Raw genomic sequence first — 18,782 nt, 5'->3', positions numbered from 1 at the left:
TACTGCTGCATTTCGTTTTAGAAGGGGCATTTCGCACACGGATAGCTGTCCACGATGTTTCTCAAGTCAGGAGTCAGTTTTACATTGTATTCGGGATTGTCCAAAAGCCCAACTTGTTTGGCAAGCTTTAGGGATCTCCGATCAACCAGTGGATTTGATGAGTTGGTTCTTACATAATAGCAAACAGCGCCCCTTTAGATTCTTTTATGGTCTCTGGTGGATTTGGTGTTCGAGAAACAACGAGATCTTTCATCCTCACGAGCATTGGACCACAGACAAGGTGATTGGTATGGCTTTGTCCTTAGAAAAGGAGCTCCGAAATATTTTTGAGTTGCAACGACTATCTATCCCCTCAACCATTAGTGGCTCTTGGATTCCCCCCTCAGTGGGTACCTTTAAGATTAATTGTGATGCTAGCTATCCTGGCAGTGGTGCTCGAGTTGGTTTTGCTTGTGTTAGCAGAGATTGGAAGGGAAGGTGGCAACGAGGCTGTCTGGGAACAATTGAGAGTCGTAGCATTTTGCAAGGAGAGTTGTTTGCTATTTGGAGAGGCTTTCTTTTAGCATGGGACTCGGGACAAAGAGACATTATATGTGAGACAGACTATGTGGAGGCTTTTACTATTGTCAATAATTTACAAGATTGCTCTGGGTTTACTGATCCTTTGGTGTTAAAAATCCGAGATATCATGTCTTGGAAATGGCGTGCTGATCTTCGGTTGATCTTGAGAGATGCAAATACAGTAGCAGACATCATGGCAAAGACTGCAATGAGGGCTATTTATCCCCAAGTGGAGCTTCCATTGCCTTGGAAGGAGTTTGAGAGTAGTATTCAGCAGGACTGCCTTTCTTAAGCAGTTTCTTGTTTTTTTTTTCTTTCTTAGTTTTTGTTTATTTTTTTAAGTCACCAAAAAAAAAGATTCGGCTTTTTAAAAGTTATAAATTATTTTGATTTGATCTAAAATAACGATAAATAAATCCGTTTAAATCAAAATTGATTCGATATAAAATTAGTATATACAAATTTGTAAATTTTATATATTAAATTAATAAAATTTTATTTTTAAAAATTAAATTGAACAAATATTATATTATATTTATATAAAAATAAATTATTTTAAAATAAAAATAATATCATATAATATAAAAAATATTAATTAAAGTATAAAAGTATAATATGATATTACTAATTTTATTTTAAAATATATCATTTTTATTGTAAAAGGTAATTTTGGAAGGGACCAAATAATCCAAAAAATAATCTGAATCTCACCCATCCAATGAAAATAATAAACCCAAATCTAATAAAATATGTCTCGAATTTAAACTTAATTTTGAGTCGGGCCGAATTTTAAATACTTTTAAAGGAGGCTAGGAAATTTAGAATGTGTAGATATATTTTACAAATCATGAATGTAGATAAATAGTAAGAGTTAACACTCAAAATCGTCCCTAAAAGATACTCCGATCTCCATTTTGGTCATCGAAAGATAAAGTTAATCGAAATTGTCTCCGAAAAATACACGACTTGGTCACGTTAGTCCTTCCATCAGTTGGATGATGACGTGTCACGTTAAGTGCCACGTGGCACATGATGACGTGGTGGGTGATGCCACGTGTCACGAGATGATTGGTTGACGTGTCACTTGACATGTAAAAGAGTTATTTTTAATCAAAATAAAATAGTCCTTGAAAGTTTAGATATAAGTCATTTTCATCCCTAAAATTTTAAAAAAATAATCAAAATTAGTCTTTATATAATTTTTTTAATTTTTTCTTTATAATATTAAATTTGAAATATTTTTTGATACTACTAATTTTAATAGAAATATAATTGACAAACAAAAAATTAATAATTGTATATTTTCTTCTTAAAAATTTTGTCAATAAAATTATCTCTCTCCTTTAAATCTTCTCAAAATCCCTCTTATTCTTTTCTATTCTAAAACTTTTTTTCTTATATTATCATATTTTGCTAGAATATATATATATATATTCAAAATTGAAATGTATGTATTTGTTAACCTAAACAAAGTTATATGCTCAAAATCAAAATTTATGTATTAAAAGAAAAATTATATAATCTATCTCAAACATATAAAACACACAAAATATTAAATATTTTTAACTATATAGAAGTACTAAAGAAAATATTAAGTCATAATATATATTCGTTACCAGAGTTAATATTTTTGTTGTCAAATTATTTTGGTTTGAGTCAAATAGATCTATTAAGAGATCCAAATCTTTTCTTTTTTTAAATATTTACAAGAAACGAATATAAAATAGCACAAACGAAATTATTAAACTAATTACGTGATTATCACATCTAAATTTATAAGTGATATTATTCAAGGGTCGAAGTAGTGTCATTTTACTTTTTTTAAATAGTGAATTGAAAAGAAATTCAATTTTTCTTAGAACTTTCTAAATTTAATTAGTTTCAATTTAATATTTTGTGTGTTTCATATGTTTGAAATAGATTATATAATTTTTCTTTTAATACATAAATTTTGATTTTGAGCATATAATTTTGTTTAGGTTAATAAATACATATATTTTAATTTTTAGTATATATATTCTAGCAAAATGTGATAATGTAAGAAAAAGATTTTAGAATAGAAAAGAATAAGTGAGATTTTGAGAAGATTTAAAGGAGAGAGATAATTTTATTGACAAAATTTTTAAGAAAAAAAGATACCATTACTAATTTTTTGTTTGTCAATTATATTTCTATTAAAATTAGTAGTATCAAAAAATATTTTAAATTTAATATTATCAAAAAAATTAAAAAAAATTATATAAGGGCTAATTTTGATTATTTTTTAAAATTTTAGGGATAAAAATGACTTACGTCTGAACTTTCAAGGACTATTTTGATTAAAAATAACTTTTTTACATGTCACGTGTCACCGACCTGACATGTGGCGTGATCTGACACGTCAACCAATCATCTCGTGACACGTGGCATCACCCACCACGTCATCATGTGCCACGTGGCACTTAACGTGACACATCATCATCCAACTGACGGAAGGACTAACGTGACCAAGTCGTGTATCTTTCGGGGACGATTTTGATTAACTTTATCTTTCGAGGACCAAAATGGAGATCGGGATATCTTTGAGGGATGATTTTGAGTATTAACTCTAAATAGTAAAGACTATAAAGTACAATGATGTATGGTGCAGTATTTGTAAGACCTTTAATCTTTTGAGGGATGGTTTCACGTGAAATATTAGTCCTCTGATCTTAACCAATCCTTTTGGTGTGGAAAATGGAGGATAGAAGGCCCCATTGACCAAGAAAGTGTCGTATGATCATATTTTTTATTTTGAGGTGGATGGACAGTAGAAGCTTGAAAGGTGCTACACTTTTTTACCTAACCTTGTTAAATAGAGTATTCTTTTTTATAATCCGGGTTGTCAAATGGGTGAGGAGGCTAGTTGGAGGTGGTCAGCAACTCCTTTTAATATCTATCTATCTACTTAATATACTAAAATTGGGTTTTTCCCCAACTAATGAGAGTAAGGTGTCAATTTCTTATGAATCTATTTTTCCTCCAAAATGAATGCATTTAATGAATAATACATAATTATACTAATTTAGAAAAATATCTTTATTATAATTATATAAAGAGTAAATTACCCATTATGCCCCCGAAATTGTAAAACGCTAACAATAACCCTAATATTTGTTAACGACAATTATACCCTCGAAAATTTTTAAAACGCAACAAATCTGCCCAACCGTGAAGAGAGCCCTTCTCCGTTAAATGGAGTTTGGTGATGTGGCAGACGGAATTCCAACGTGACATCCGTTGAGGGTTTCAATCCTGTTTCTCCTTTATCCCTAATTCATGAAACCCTAATTGCCCAATTCCAAGTAAATGACCAAGTTAACCTTAAATAAAACACCATATTTAACTATGACCATTTAGGACGCGCGAAACTAAAGAGTTTGTTAGTGGTGATCTCTGTTTCTCTTCGTCTCTTGTGTCTTTGTAATCGCCTTTCGGAATTGTTAATATCACATGCAATCTCACGTTTGGCATTGATACTCAGTGAGAAAATCTCCATTGAACAACAAAGGTTTCGGTAAGTATTTTATGTTTTCGTTCTTCTTGTTATTAGTTCGTTGGGGTTTGCATATTGTTGGTGATGAAGTGAAATTTTTTTTTGAAATGGCAGCTCGATGATGGGTGTCTTAATGTGTTGATTTATCTAATTGTAACTTATTTGATGGTTTTTGTTAGATGGCAACTCATATCACGTTTGTATATCACCATCGGGGTTGGTTAGAGAAGGATGCGGATGCTGTGGTGAAGTATAACAGTGGTTTAGTGAGTATCATCGACAGGATGCATGTTGATACATGTAATTTGTTCCTTGTTGAAGGTTTGTTTCTGGATTTAGGTTATACTAGGTATAACGAAGTGTATTGGTTGGAGTCAGGGATGGATTTAGCTAACGGGTTACGGGTGCTGAGAAGGGATGCCGATGTGGTTAAGTTGTGTGATGCTGCACTGAAAAATGAAAACAGGGTCTACTTGTATTTTGAGCATCATGTTGACGCCGATCCAGAGTTAGTTGATGAAGTTGAGGGACCTCCTTCAGAAGATCAGCAAAATCATCACCAGGATCTCCCACAGCATGAGGACCATGGAGGACCAGATGATATAGAAGTAGAGGGAACTCCTTCAGAAAATCAGGAAAATCATCAAGATGATCCCCCACAATACGAGGAGCAACAGCAACAGGAGGGTGAACCAATGTTGAGTAAAGGGGGGAATGATCAATCGCTGAAAGATGACGTAGCTACTGATAACGTACCTATTCAAACTCAAGCTGCAACAGTTGAAAATGAGGAACCCAATTTAGGAGACAGCCATGAGACACAAGTTGAAGGCGAAGAGGGGCAATCTCATCTTGAAGAAGCTGATGGCCGAGGAAGAAAACACAGGAAGAAACATGGAAGGCCCCAACCATCTGGTAGAGCGCAACCTGCCCCACAGAACAATGGTGACGAACATGCAGGTTAGTATATTTATTGTATATTTTTGTTGGTTAAAACATGCAATTATTCACAAATATCATGTTAATGAATTGTAGATCCTAGGTATAATATTGTTTACTGTTAAGATTCTATTTTAATTGCCAAAGGTTGTCTGTTAATTAATTACCTAATCATATGAATGCATCACGTTGTTGGGTTAGATGAGGATGCCTCGTGTGGGATACAAGGTCGGAGGCATCATCCAAGACCCCCTCCATCAGGTCAGAGGATTCTGCCACCCAGCGAGGAGAATCAGGCTCCAAGGGTGGTTATTCCTAACCGAAATGACCATGATGATGAGCCAATTGAATATCAGTACCACTCTGAGGAGTTGCACACCCCACCCGGTTCTGATTCTGAGGATGAAAACCAGTATTTCCTCAGCACAATCCTGATACAAACTTTGGCAAAATTAGACTGGAGTTAGGTATAAAATTTGGCACGATGCAACAGTTTAAGGATGCAGTCCGGAAGTACAGTATTCAAATGGGCAGAGAGGCATTTTTTCTCAATGTTGAACCACATAGGTGCAGGGTCATCTATTACAACGAAACGTGTCCATGGGAGGTTTACTGTGCAAGGAAAAACCAGCCACCTAGTTACCAAATAAAAATATTGGTTGATGAGCATACATGTCCTAGGAGTAATAGAAGTAGGTCAGTCACTTGTAAATGGGTTTCGAGGGAGTTGATTAGCAAGATTAGGATCTGTCCTAATTTATCCCACAAAGAGGCTCGAGATATGTTCAAGGTGGAGTTTGATATATGTGTCGGAGAGAAAGGTGATGTTTAGGGTAATGGAAAAGGCTAAGGATGTCATTGAGGGCACAGAAAGGGAACAATATTTGATGTTGAGGACTTATTTGAATGAGCTCTGTAAGGCCAACCCAGGATCCAGTTGCCATATGGGCACAACCTCACAATAAGAAGGGTTGCCTAAGTTTAAAAGTCTATACATCTGTCTAGAGGCCTGCAAAAGGGGATTCAAGTAAGGATGTAGGCCTTTCCTATGCCTTGATGGATCATTTCTGAAGGATTATTTTGGAGGGCAGGTACTGATTGCCATTGCTCAATATGCCAACAATCATCTATTCCCAGTTGCATATGGAGTAGTTGATGTAGAAACAAAAAAAAAATTGGAAAGAATTCCTTGAATATTTGTTGGCAGATGTCGGAGACCACCAGCAATTTGATTGGCACTTCATGTCAGATAAGCATAAGGTTAGTTTTTAATCTGTGTATTCAATTATTTTATTCACCTACTCATACCTCAAGCTATGGTATATGTTGCCTAACTAAGTCAATGACAGGGACTAATTCCTGCTCTGCAAGAAGTTATGTCAGGGGTTAATCACAGGTTTTGTACTATGCATATGTGGAAGAATTTTAACAAGCGCTGAAAAGACCTTGAAGTTAAATAATTGTTGTTTCAATGTGCAAGGACGTTGACTGACCAGGAATTTAATGAAGGTATGGCTGCAATCAAGAGGATTAATACATCTACTTGAAAATACTTGTCTACATATGAGCAAGAAACTTGGTCAAGGTCAAGATTCTCTACTTGGCCGAAAGTAGATAACATAACGAATAATAATGCGGAATCACTTAATACAACAATGGTGGGACTAAGAGGCAAGAGCATCATTACCATGCTGGAGGAGATTAGATATTACCTCATGAAAACTATGGTATTTCATAAAGATGCACTAATGGCCTACACGGATAAATTAGTGGTATTAAGACTTCAGCGGTGTCAAATGAAACCATGAATGGAGCAAGTAAAGCAACCACTTTTAGGTTCTCTAAGTTCATGCCAAATCAGTTTGGTTGAAGGAGACTTGGATCTCTAATTAGTTATTCTTTTGAGTTATAAGTTGAAGTTTAGTTGCAATACTTTTTCTACTTTTTGGGTTATATGTTGATATTAGTATTGATAGTTATTAGCCTTTGTTGCACAATTTAAGTATTTTAGTGTCTGATATAAAGACTAATTAGCGAGTATTCAGTATTTTGGTTGGAACAATTTGTCTTAATGCTAAATGTTATGCAAACTAAATATTTTGGTTTTATTCTTGTTCCTTTGGCAGTGTTTGATTTCTTAAGTCTATCTCAATTTAGTTAACACATCTGAGTTGTCCTTTTTACTTATTTGTATTCACTCCATTCATGCTTTTGTTAGTGATGCAATTTAATGTAAGACACAGATTCACTTCGTTAACAAGCAAGAAAATAGCTACAACAATGCCAACATAACTTCCACAAAACAATAACACATAACATCCATTAATAAACCCTGTCCTGCATGCATCCTTTGTCCTATCTAACCAACTAAATCACACTCACAATCAAACTCAGTACAATTTCACACAGAATGATGCATAGAAATAATTCAACTCTCTTCATGTGCTCCATCATCATCTTTCGATCTCTGTGTATGGTCTTAGTCTCAACACTGGTAAATCTCCCTTTCAAGACTCCACATTCATTGCATACTAGTGTGCCATTTTTGGAGGATTCCTCCACCTCAACAGATTCCTCGTTGGTTTCGTCCATCCACTGAAAATAATGGCACCCAGTATTCTTTGTCTGCCCAGCACAAAAGCCATTCATCAAGCTCAATTCTCAATAGGGAAGGGGGACAGATTGACCAGAAAATTTATACATACCTTCCACAGAGGACACCTGAAAAACCATCTCCCTGGGTTTCTCCTCGTCTTCGATTTCAACGCCACCACCTGAAGACGGCAGAAGCATGTCCCGTTATAGGGCTTGCTCCCATGTTCTTCGAGCCCTTCAGAGCTACTATTTTTCATTGATTGTGTCCTTCGATTGTTATTGGACATGTCCCTGCTTTCACCATGCATGACAGTGGTTAGGGTTTATCTTTCTGGTGAATTGGGGAAAACGTTCTCTCTCAATTCTTATAAATGAGAAACGGGATTGAAATCCTTAACGGATGCCACGTTGGAATTCCATCTGCCACATCACCAAGCTTCGTTTAACGGAGAAAGGCCCTATTCATGGTTGGGCAGATTTGTTGCGTTTTTAAAAATTTTGAGGGTATAATTGTCGTTAACAAATATTAGGGTTATTATTGTCAGCATTTTACAAATTCGGGGGTATAATTGATAATTTACTCTTATATAAAATCAATATTTAACATATTATTAAACTACTTATCAACTATCAATCGAAAATATAATAATAATAATAATAATAATAATAATAATAATAATAATAATAATAATAATAATAATAATAATAATAATAATAATATACTTCTACTTAATATACTAAAATTGAATTTTTTTTCTCAACTAATGAAAGTGCGGTATACTGTAGGAAAATATATTTATTATAATGATATAAAATCAATATTTAATGTATTATCAACTAATGAAAGTGCAGTGTCAATTCTTCGTGAATTCATTTTCTCTCCAAAATGAGAGCATTATTCTCTCTTCTAAATTTATTTTAGAAAAATTATAATTCCACGCTGAATATACGTGGCAAATTAAAAAAATTTATCAAGTTAATGGAATCAAATCATATTTCTATAACATATATAAGAATGTATATTTCTATTATATAAAAAATGAATTTATGCACTTAATAATGGACGTGGCATACTTCTGAACGTGTTTCTTAATTTATTTTTTTATAACTCATTGAATACAATTTATTACAATAAATTAATTATATCAAATAATTAACTTGATTAGATATTTAAATATTACACGATTTATTATAATTTATATCAGTTAAATAATTGTAATTTATTATATCAATTATTTTAATTCCTTAATTTATAAGGTACATAATAACATAGATAATTTGTTACCTATATGATTAAATACAATAAATACAAATTAATTTTGTTAAAAAAATCATTGTCTCCTATGTTTTTCTATTTATTTTTTTAATTTATTAAATCTAATCAATTATAATAAATTAATTATATCAACTAATTAATTCAATCAACTATTTTCTAATTTACTTTTTTGAATTCAGTAAATCAAATAAAATCAATTATACTAATTATTTGTATCAACTAATTGATTTGATTAATTCTTAAAAATAATTTTATTTTATTTATTTTATTTATTTAAATATATGAATTATAACTAATTAGTAATTTAATTTTATTAGGATAAATTTCAAATTCTATTCCTAATATAAAAATACAAAATTTTATTCCTTCCATTTTTATTTTACCACTATAAAAGATCATATATGCTATAAGAAAATAATCAAAATATCATTCATTTACCAATTATTCTTTCATTGGGTAGCTTTTATAACAATTCTTTTTCTTCTTATGAGGCATCATCACAAAAAGGAAACTATCGTGGATACAAACCACCACATACTCTTCAACTTTCATACTTATCATTCATAGCAATATATGATATGTTATCCATGAAACATTTATAGACCATGGTGTTATCATGTATGCATAAATAAAAAAAATTCCGTAATTAAGCTTAAGTCATTTACCTATTTGTGTGGTATATTGTAGTATGAAATTACTTTCAATTTGTGTTGTGCAATGATATTATGGTTTAATTTAAGCTTTTTTTTAGAACTATGTTATGATTTTATCTCATCATTTTCTCTTAGATATCAATTTGATGTATTTTTATTTATTATTATTGAAACGGATGTGATATAAAATTTGTTAAAAAAAACTCTCAAATTCAATTTATTTTATTGTAGTCTTCTATTTCTTTTTATTTTCTTCTTATTTATTTTATTTTCTTTTTAAATATTATATAATTTATTATAATTTATACCAATTAATTAATTATAATAATTTATTTTATCAATTAGTTTAATTCATTAATTTATAATCTATATGATAATATAGATCATTTGTTACTTATACGTTTATTCTTCTAAAATCTAAATCTGAATAATTATATTCTTGGTTTTTGTTATGAACAAAATATTATTAATAATGAATAATAACTAACCACTCATACTTTTAATCAAAGTGTTTGGATGATTTTTATATTTATTAATATTAATTTTTGATTATTTTTTCGTAAATAAATTATATTATAATTTTATGTTAGTTCATAATTGATTAATGATTAATGTTCAAGAAGCTATGTTATTCTAAATTTTATATTTTATAAATATTTTATTTAAATATTATTTTTAAACATAAAAATGTATTATTTTTAATAATATCATACTTTTACTTTTTTTAATTATCCTAAATAAATATTTAATCAAATACTAATTAAAGCCATCCTTTCATTTGCTTTTACTAATCTATTATCTAACTATTATATAAAATTAAAATCGTATTAATGAATTTAATATTAAAGTTAATTTAGCTTTTTATTTAGAATATTTTTCGATTTTTTTATATTTAGTCACTTCTATCTTATTTTATATTATTAACTAATTAAAATTACTAAAATTTAATAATACAATTCTGTTTTATATTTTTATATTTAGTCCAATCTATCTAAACTATATATATATATATAATAATCATTTCAATTTTTATATTCTATAATGTAATATTATATACACTAATAGTAAAATAACATAGTAAATTATCATGTTTTAATATTAAATATAAAATTAATACGTACAAAAATTTTTCATGTTTTTAAATTAATATGGATTATTGTAAACAATACTTATTTATGACATAAACAAAAAATAAAGAATCTTAAGTTTTGCATATAAAAATTTAGGAACACGTTATATGTACAAATGTAATTGTATAGTGTTAATTTTTTTAATGGTATAGACCAATAACTCTAATTTTATTTCATGGTCAAATTAAAAAAAAAGTCGTAATTTTAAAGTAGTCAGAAAAAACAACGAAATTGATCAAAAAATAGTTAACTTATATTATTCTATTAATTTTAAATGTTTTAAAATAAAAAAGTATAATTAATTATAATTTGTATCTTAAATTATGTTGAGTACATGATATTTTATTATGCTGCTAAAAATAAAAATGAGACAACAAATATAATTTTATCTCTTAATTTATTATATTTATTTATATCTTATACCTTTTATGATTAATTTTGTACGGTGTTGGTATATTGAATAAAAATACCTGTTATAATAACAAAAAATAAAATAAAATTTCAATCAATAATTTTATACTCTTTATTTTTTTCAGTTTCATTTTGGATTTTAATTTATTACTCAAAGGTAGTGAAATTCCATTGATACTTAAATAAAGTTACAAAAGGGTCTATAGGGTAGAATAAGTAAAATAATGTGATACCCACATTGCAACATCCAAAAGAAACAACCTAGGATCTAAAATGTTTATCTTTCTCTTTCTCGCCATCTATTATATTATTTATTCTATTATATAAAATCGAATTTTTACATTTAATGATAGAGTCAATGTAGCATGCTTCTGATAGTGTTTTTTAGTTTATTTTGTTTAACTCATTAAATACAATTTATTATGATGAATTAATTATAGGTTTAATTACTCTATTGATCTCTATAGTTTCACGAAATTTTTAATTAGGTCATTATACTTTTTTTTCCTTTTAATTGGGTCCCTGCACTAATTTTTTTTTTCAATTAGGTCCCTCTTAACAGTAATTGGTTTAATTATATAGGGACCCAATTAAGAAAAAAAATTGGTGCAGAGACTCAAATAAAAAGAAAAAAAAAGTATAGGAACCCAATTAAAAATAAAATTTGGTGTAAGGACTCAATTAAAAGGAAAAAAAATATAGGGACCCAACTGAAAATTTTGCAAAACTATAGAGACCAACAGAATAATTAAACCTTAATTATATCAACTAATTGATTTTATTAGATATTTAAGTATCACACAATTTAAAATTATGTATATCAATTATTTGATTTGATTTTTATGATATATAAATTTAAGGAATAAATTAAAATAAGATAATTTATTACTTATTTAAATTGAATACAATAAATACAAATTAATTTAGTTAGAAGTTTATTATTTTTTAATCTTCTATACATAAAAATGACAAAACAAAATTGTAAAAATAATCTTTTTATCACTTTTGCTATTTTAATTTTATTTTTTTGTTTTTTTAACATGTAATTTTATTTTATATTAATTTTGTTTATTTAATAACAAAATATACTCATATTAATTCTATCATATAATAATATATTTTTCTCCTATGTTAATCGAAGAATTTCAATAGTTATCAACTACCTCAAATAGAATGGCTAAAAAGTGAGAACTACGAGAAGTTAAACCCAAGTTTAAAATGCCAAAACAAAGAAAAGAAAACCGTGGATATATGATTAGAGAAAAATATATAATAATAAGAAATATACTAAAACTGTATTTTTCTCAAATTAATAAAAGTGAGGTGTCAATTCCTCATGAATTCATTTTTTCTCTAAAATAAAATCACTATTTTCTCTTCTAAATTTATTTTAGAAAAATATCTTTATTATAATTATATAAAATTAATATTTAATACATTATCAACTAATAAAAGTGAGATGTCAATTTCTCATGAATTTATTTTTCCTCCAAAATAAAAGCACTATTCTCTCTTCTAAATTTATTTTAGAAAAATATTTTTATTATAATTATATTACAATATTACAATTATATTACAATTAGCATTTAATGAATAATGTATAATTATAATAATTTAGAAAAATAAAATAAAGTCCAGTAATTTATCTTCTGCCTGCATGATGACATGTCATCATGTCATCTTTTTCTATGCTTTTTCATACAAGAAATTGATAATTAGTGCTTAAATATTGCATTCTTTTATGCTTAAATGGTATATTTCCTTGATCTTTTAATTTTATAAATTTGGTAGGAAATAAGAAGAAAAAGAAGTAAAAAAAACACAAAATAAGCTAAAAAGGAGAAAAAAAGAGCTTTGGGGCACACTTTGAAGTTGGAGCACACCTTGGAGCCTTAGGCCACGCTTTTAAAAGCGTGACCCATAACCAAATCAAGGAAGCATGAACAATCAGCACACAAAGCTCAGTTCACTAAGTGAACTTAGCTTTGCCGTACAAGAAAAATGTGCTTGGAGGCAAGAAATTTCGCTAAGTTAAAAGTTGGGCGTTTACAGCATGACCATGCCTTCTTCAAAGGGCCATAACTTGAGTTACAGATGTCCAATTGATGTGCTTCCAGTTGCGTTGGAAAGCTGACATTCATAGCTTTCCAAAGATGTATAATAGTCTATATTTAGCATGAAATTGAGGCACAAGTAAAATGCATCTTTGAGGGCCAAAAATAAGCAAAAAGATCAGCCAATGCTTTCACCAAGGCTCGAAGGGGGAGACACAAGGAAAACAAGGAAAGCAAGGAAAGAGTGCTCAGTTCACTTTCCCAACTGAGCTTTATCGGGCTCCCACTCAAGAAAATTCAAGGAAAAGGCTCACAAAACTTCTTCCACCAAGAGTTGAACTTGGGACCTTGAAGACAAAAGCAAGGCGCCACAAGGGGAGCTCAGTTGGTTTTCCCAACTGAGCGCTACTTCCCCCCTTTTTCCCACATTTTGACACGGACCAAAGGCACCAAGCAAGCCTTGTGCGTACAATGGGACACGGCCAAGGCTGGGACGCACGCACAAAATTGGACAAACAAGGCATTGGAGTGTTCAGTTTGGTTTTCCAACTGAGCCGTCCCCTGGGAGATGCACTTGGGCCAAAACTCAACCAAAATTCCATTTAAATTCAATTCTTCACCAAATTAAATCAAGGCCAACCAAACCCATCTCTCTTCAAATCCAAAGCAAGCAAAGCCCACATCATCACTCAAAGGCACAAGAACAAGCTAGAATTAGGATTTTCATTTAATTTGTTTTTCATTTCAATTTCATTTTATTTTCATTTTGTAAAAAGCCTATATAAAGGCATCACTCTCATTTTCAAAAGGGAGCTCGATTAGAAAGGAGGCTAGCTCCAATAGGGAGTTTGGCACTTTTTAGTTTTCATTTTGCTTTCTCTCTTATTTTTCTTTTCTGTCTTGAAGTTTTGGATTGAGATTGGAAGGAATTCTGTTTTCATTCCCCATCTGCAGCTTCTTCTTCTACTCCTTCTGCAATTTACTTTTCTTTATTTCTTTTGCAATTGTTCTTGTTGGATCAAGGAAGGATTTGAGATATAGACTTGTTATCTAGTCTCTTCCACTCCTGAGATCTTGAAGCACCTTTAAATTGCTGCAAATTAAGCATTGCTTTTCTGTTTTTAAAATTCTCCAAGCATTTTTACTTTCTGTTGCATTACTTCCAATTTACATTTCCTGCAATTGCTCTAAGTTCTTATTCACTGCAATTTTACTTCTCTGCTCACATTGTCCCTAATTTATTCTTCCTGCACTTTAAATTTCCAGTTACGTGATCTATTGCTCTCTTTAATTTCAAACACCCCAGCCCCTTTACTTTTCATGCAATTTACATTTCTTGTCATTTAAGATTCTTGCAATTTATATTTCTTGCTTTTTAAGCTACTTGTCAATTTACATTTTGCAACTTTAAATTCATTGTCATTTACCTTCTGTTGGCTACAAATTCACACAATTCACTTCAATATTAGCTTGACTAAACTAATCACCCACTAAAGTTGCTTGATCCATCAATCCCTGTGGGAACGACCTCACTCTAAGTGAGTTTTACTACTTGATGCGACCCGGTATACTTGCCGGTGAGTTTTGGGTATTTGGAATTCGTTCGTTTTCCAAATTTTTCCCATCAAGTTTTTGGCGCCGTTGCCGGGGATTGATTAGATCAACAATGATTAAGTGGGTGAGAAGTCTAGATCAAGCATTTTTTTATTTTTGTTTTCTGTTTTAGATTGAAACCAAGGTGTTTGAGTTTTTGCCTCACTAAGAAATTCTCATCTCTGATATGAGCAATTTCAATTTTCCTTGGTGTTGTGTTTTCCAAAATTCAAATGGAGTTCAACTCATCTTATGATCAAACAAATTTTATGGGATATTACCCACCATCACCAATTTCTAATGGTGGCTGGGAATATCACCAAGAAAATACAAATTCTAAGCACTCCAATCCATGGAGATTTGCTTCAGAGACACAAGATGAGCAAGAAAACCATATGGAATATTTCCCTCCACCACAAGATAATTCAAGTCATTATTCTAATGGTGGTTGGGAGTATTACCAAGAAACTGCAAATTCTGAGCAGTCAACTCACATGAGAGATTGTCCAACCTCACCTCCCACTTCTACATTTGAAAATTCATCATCATCTAAATATGCCTCAATACAAACTTCCACGAGCCAAAGCCTCTCAAAGCTTGAGACCATGTTTGAAAAATATGAGAGGGAGGCACAGATATCCTGGAACGAGCAAGAGAATTCATTCAAAAATATAGAAGTGATGGTAAACCAAATGTTAAGTGCAAGGGAGAAAGTGGAAGAGCAAGATGAGGAGGCTACTGCATCAAGTGAACTTCCAATGAAGAATGAGGTGGTTGAAAATGAAACTGCACTTGAGGTGACAAAGGAACATGAACATTCACAACCCTCACAAACTTCCCTTGAATCTGCGATAAAAAAATATGAAGAGGAGATGAAGAAATCTTAGGAAGAACAACAAACCTCCTCCATAAAAGAACTATTAAGTCAAATGTTGAGTGCAAAGAAAGGAGTGGAGGAACAAAAAAGTGAGGAAGTCATTCAAGAGAATTCACACCCAAGTGAAATGGAGAAGTGCACAGAGGAAGAGCTCACAAAACCACCATTGCAAGAAGCTCTTAATGAAGAAAACACTCCAACAATCACACAACCACCAAGTCTTGAATCCAAAGAAGTGAAGGCAACTAGCAAGAGCACCAATTTTGTCCCTAAGCCAGCAAGCAAGATCAATCAAGCCATTTGCAAAAAGAAGCTTGCTGAGGAAAGGCCAAGACAAGGGACAGTAGCTAAATCTTCTCCTCCCTTGAGGTCATTCCTCTTAACAAGATGGAAGAAGAGGAAGAAAGTGAAGAACAACATGTCAAGCTAATGACACTAAAAGAGCACTTGTTGGGAGGTAACCCAACCGTAGGTAACATTTCTTCTCTGCTTTGTTTTCTTTCTTTGCTTTGTTTAAATTCAATACATTGGCATATGGTTACATTCTAAGTTTGGTGTTGCCTTGCAACAAATTGTTTTTAATCTTTTTGGATGATTGCATCAAATCAAAAATGAAAGTGACACACCAATATTCTAAGTTTGGTGTGCCACTTATTTTCTATGCAATTCATTCAAGCAACACTACTTGTCTGCATAATCATAATGCCTCTGCAATTTTATTTCTCTCTTTTAATTTGACACTTTTTCATTCTACTTTCTTTAGTCATTTTTTTTTTGTTTTTAAATGCTTTCATTTTAGTTTGCTTATTCACTGTGTTTGTTAATACATCACCAAGAGAGCTTTATTCATGACAGATTCTTGACTTGGTGATTGTACTTAACAAATAACAGTTTCATTTGCTTAGTTTTAATTTAAATAAATTGACATATGATTTCATTCTAAGTTTGGTGTTGCTATGCAACAAAATTTGATTCCAATTCTTACAAGATACTTGCATTAATTCCAAGTGAAAGTGTCACACTAAGTTTGGTGTGCCACTTATCTTTTTATGCAATGTATTGTGCACACCTTCTTATCTATGCAATCAAAATGTCTCTGTCTCTTGTGCCTTGATTGTTATCTTTAATTTTGCTTGCTTAAAATACACGTGCTACTAACATTTCATTGTATAAGACATTCATGATCCATCTTAGCCCCATAGCCATTGTTCTAATTGTTGCTTGAGGATGAGCAAGCATTCTAAGTTTGGCAAGGGAATGGGAAGAATAAGAGGAAAATGACAACAATAGAGAAGATAGACTACAAGGGTGTAAAGTTCCTTTTCCTCTCCTTTGTTTCCAGTACTTTATTTTGCATGATTGTCTTTATATTCTCTATATGCATGTGTGGTATGAATAAGCATAGTTTGAATATTGATTTGTAACATGTTGCCATGCCATTATGATTACCAACTTGAGTTTTGTGAGTTCAAAAGCAATAGAGCATCATGATCATAAACAAACAATGAATTAAAGAAGAGTTTAGCATGTGCATATAAGTTTTGGAAAGCTAGTATGATTAATTGTTGCTCAATTGCATTGGATTTTATTTAATTGAAGTTTTCATCTAGGACATTTTGTGAAATATTTTAAAAATCATGAAAACCTTGAAGAAGTAAATACAAATTAAAGCAAGAAAAGAAAAAGGGAAAGAATGAGAAAGCTGAAGGCTCTGAGTACCAATGGCAATTTATTTGTTAAGTACTTGTGGTGTTTATGTATCAAGCCAAATGCTTGAAAACAAAACACTTAGAAGTCAAGGCTAGGCTCAAGTGCAAAAGCACTCCCTCAAAGCTCAAGGTTCTGAGCATCAATGATTAGAGAGTCAAGAAAAGAAAAGAAAAATGAGCTTAATAAAGTCCTCTAATTAAATGCTTGTGGTGCTTATGTATCAAGTGGTAATACTTGAAAACAAAGCATTTAGAATCGTAGCTTTGTTATTAACTCATGGGGCAAAGCACCCAAAAGGAGAAGCTAATAAGAAAAGCAAAAGCTTGTTTCAAGGAAGAAATATAAGAAAAAGATTTCATAAAATGAGCTAGATAGAAGCATCAATCATTTACATTTCTTATGTGATTGTAGCATGCATAGAAAACTAGCCTACCGTGAACATTGAGTTGCTATTCTTCTTACCTTGAATTGTCAATCTTTATTGCATGATTCTTTTCTTGCTTGGGGACAAGCAAGGTTTAAGTTTGGTGTTGTGATGACATGTCATCATGTCATCTTTTTCTATGCTTTTTCATACAAGAAATTGATAATTAGTGCTTAAATATTGTATTCTTTTATGCTTAAATGGTATATTTTCTTGATCTTTTAATTTTATAAATTTGGTAGGAAATAAGAAGAAAAAGAAGCAAAAAAAGCACAAAATAAGCTAAAAAGGAGAAAAAAAGAGCTTTGGAGCACACTTTGAAGTTGGAGCACACCTTGGAGCCTTAGGCCACGCTTTTAAAAGCGTGGCCCATAACCAAATCAAGGAAGCATGAACAATCAGCACACAAAGCTCAATTCACTAAGTGAACTTAGCTTTGCCGTACAAGAAAAATGTGCTTGGAGGCAAGAAATCTCGCTAAGTTAAAAGTTGGGCGTTTACAGCATGACCATGCCTTCTTCAAAGGGCCATAACTTGAGCTACAGACGTCCAATTGATGTGCTTCTAGTTGCGTTGGAAAGCTGACATTCATAGCTTTCCAACGATATATAATAATCCATATTTGGTATGAAATTGAGGCACAAGTAAAATACATCTTTGAGGACCAAAAATAAGCAAAAAGATCAGTCAATGCTTCCACCAAGGCTCGAAGGGGGAGACACAAGGAAAACAAGGAAAGCAAGGAAAGAGTGCTTAGTTCACTTTCCCAACTGAGCTTTATCGGGCTCCCACTCAAGAAAATTCAAGGAAAAGGCTCACAAAACTTCTTCCATCAAGAGTTGAACTTGGGACCTTGAAGACAAAAGCAAGGCGCCACAAGGGGAGCTCAGTTGGTTTTCCCAACTGAGCGCTACTTCCCCCTTTTCCCCACATTTTGACACGGACCAAAGGCACCAAGCAAGCCTTGTGCGCACAATGGGACACGGCCAAGGCTGGGACGCACGCACAAAATTGGACAAGCAAGGCATTGGAGTGCTCAGTTTGG

Source organism: Arachis hypogaea, chromosome 20 (genome assembly GCF_003086295.3).
Source record: "Arachis hypogaea cultivar Tifrunner chromosome 20, arahy.Tifrunner.gnm2.J5K5, whole genome shotgun sequence".
Classification (NCBI taxonomy): domain Eukaryota; kingdom Viridiplantae; phylum Streptophyta; class Magnoliopsida; order Fabales; family Fabaceae; genus Arachis; species Arachis hypogaea.
Note: the sequence above shows the minus strand (reverse complement) of the source record.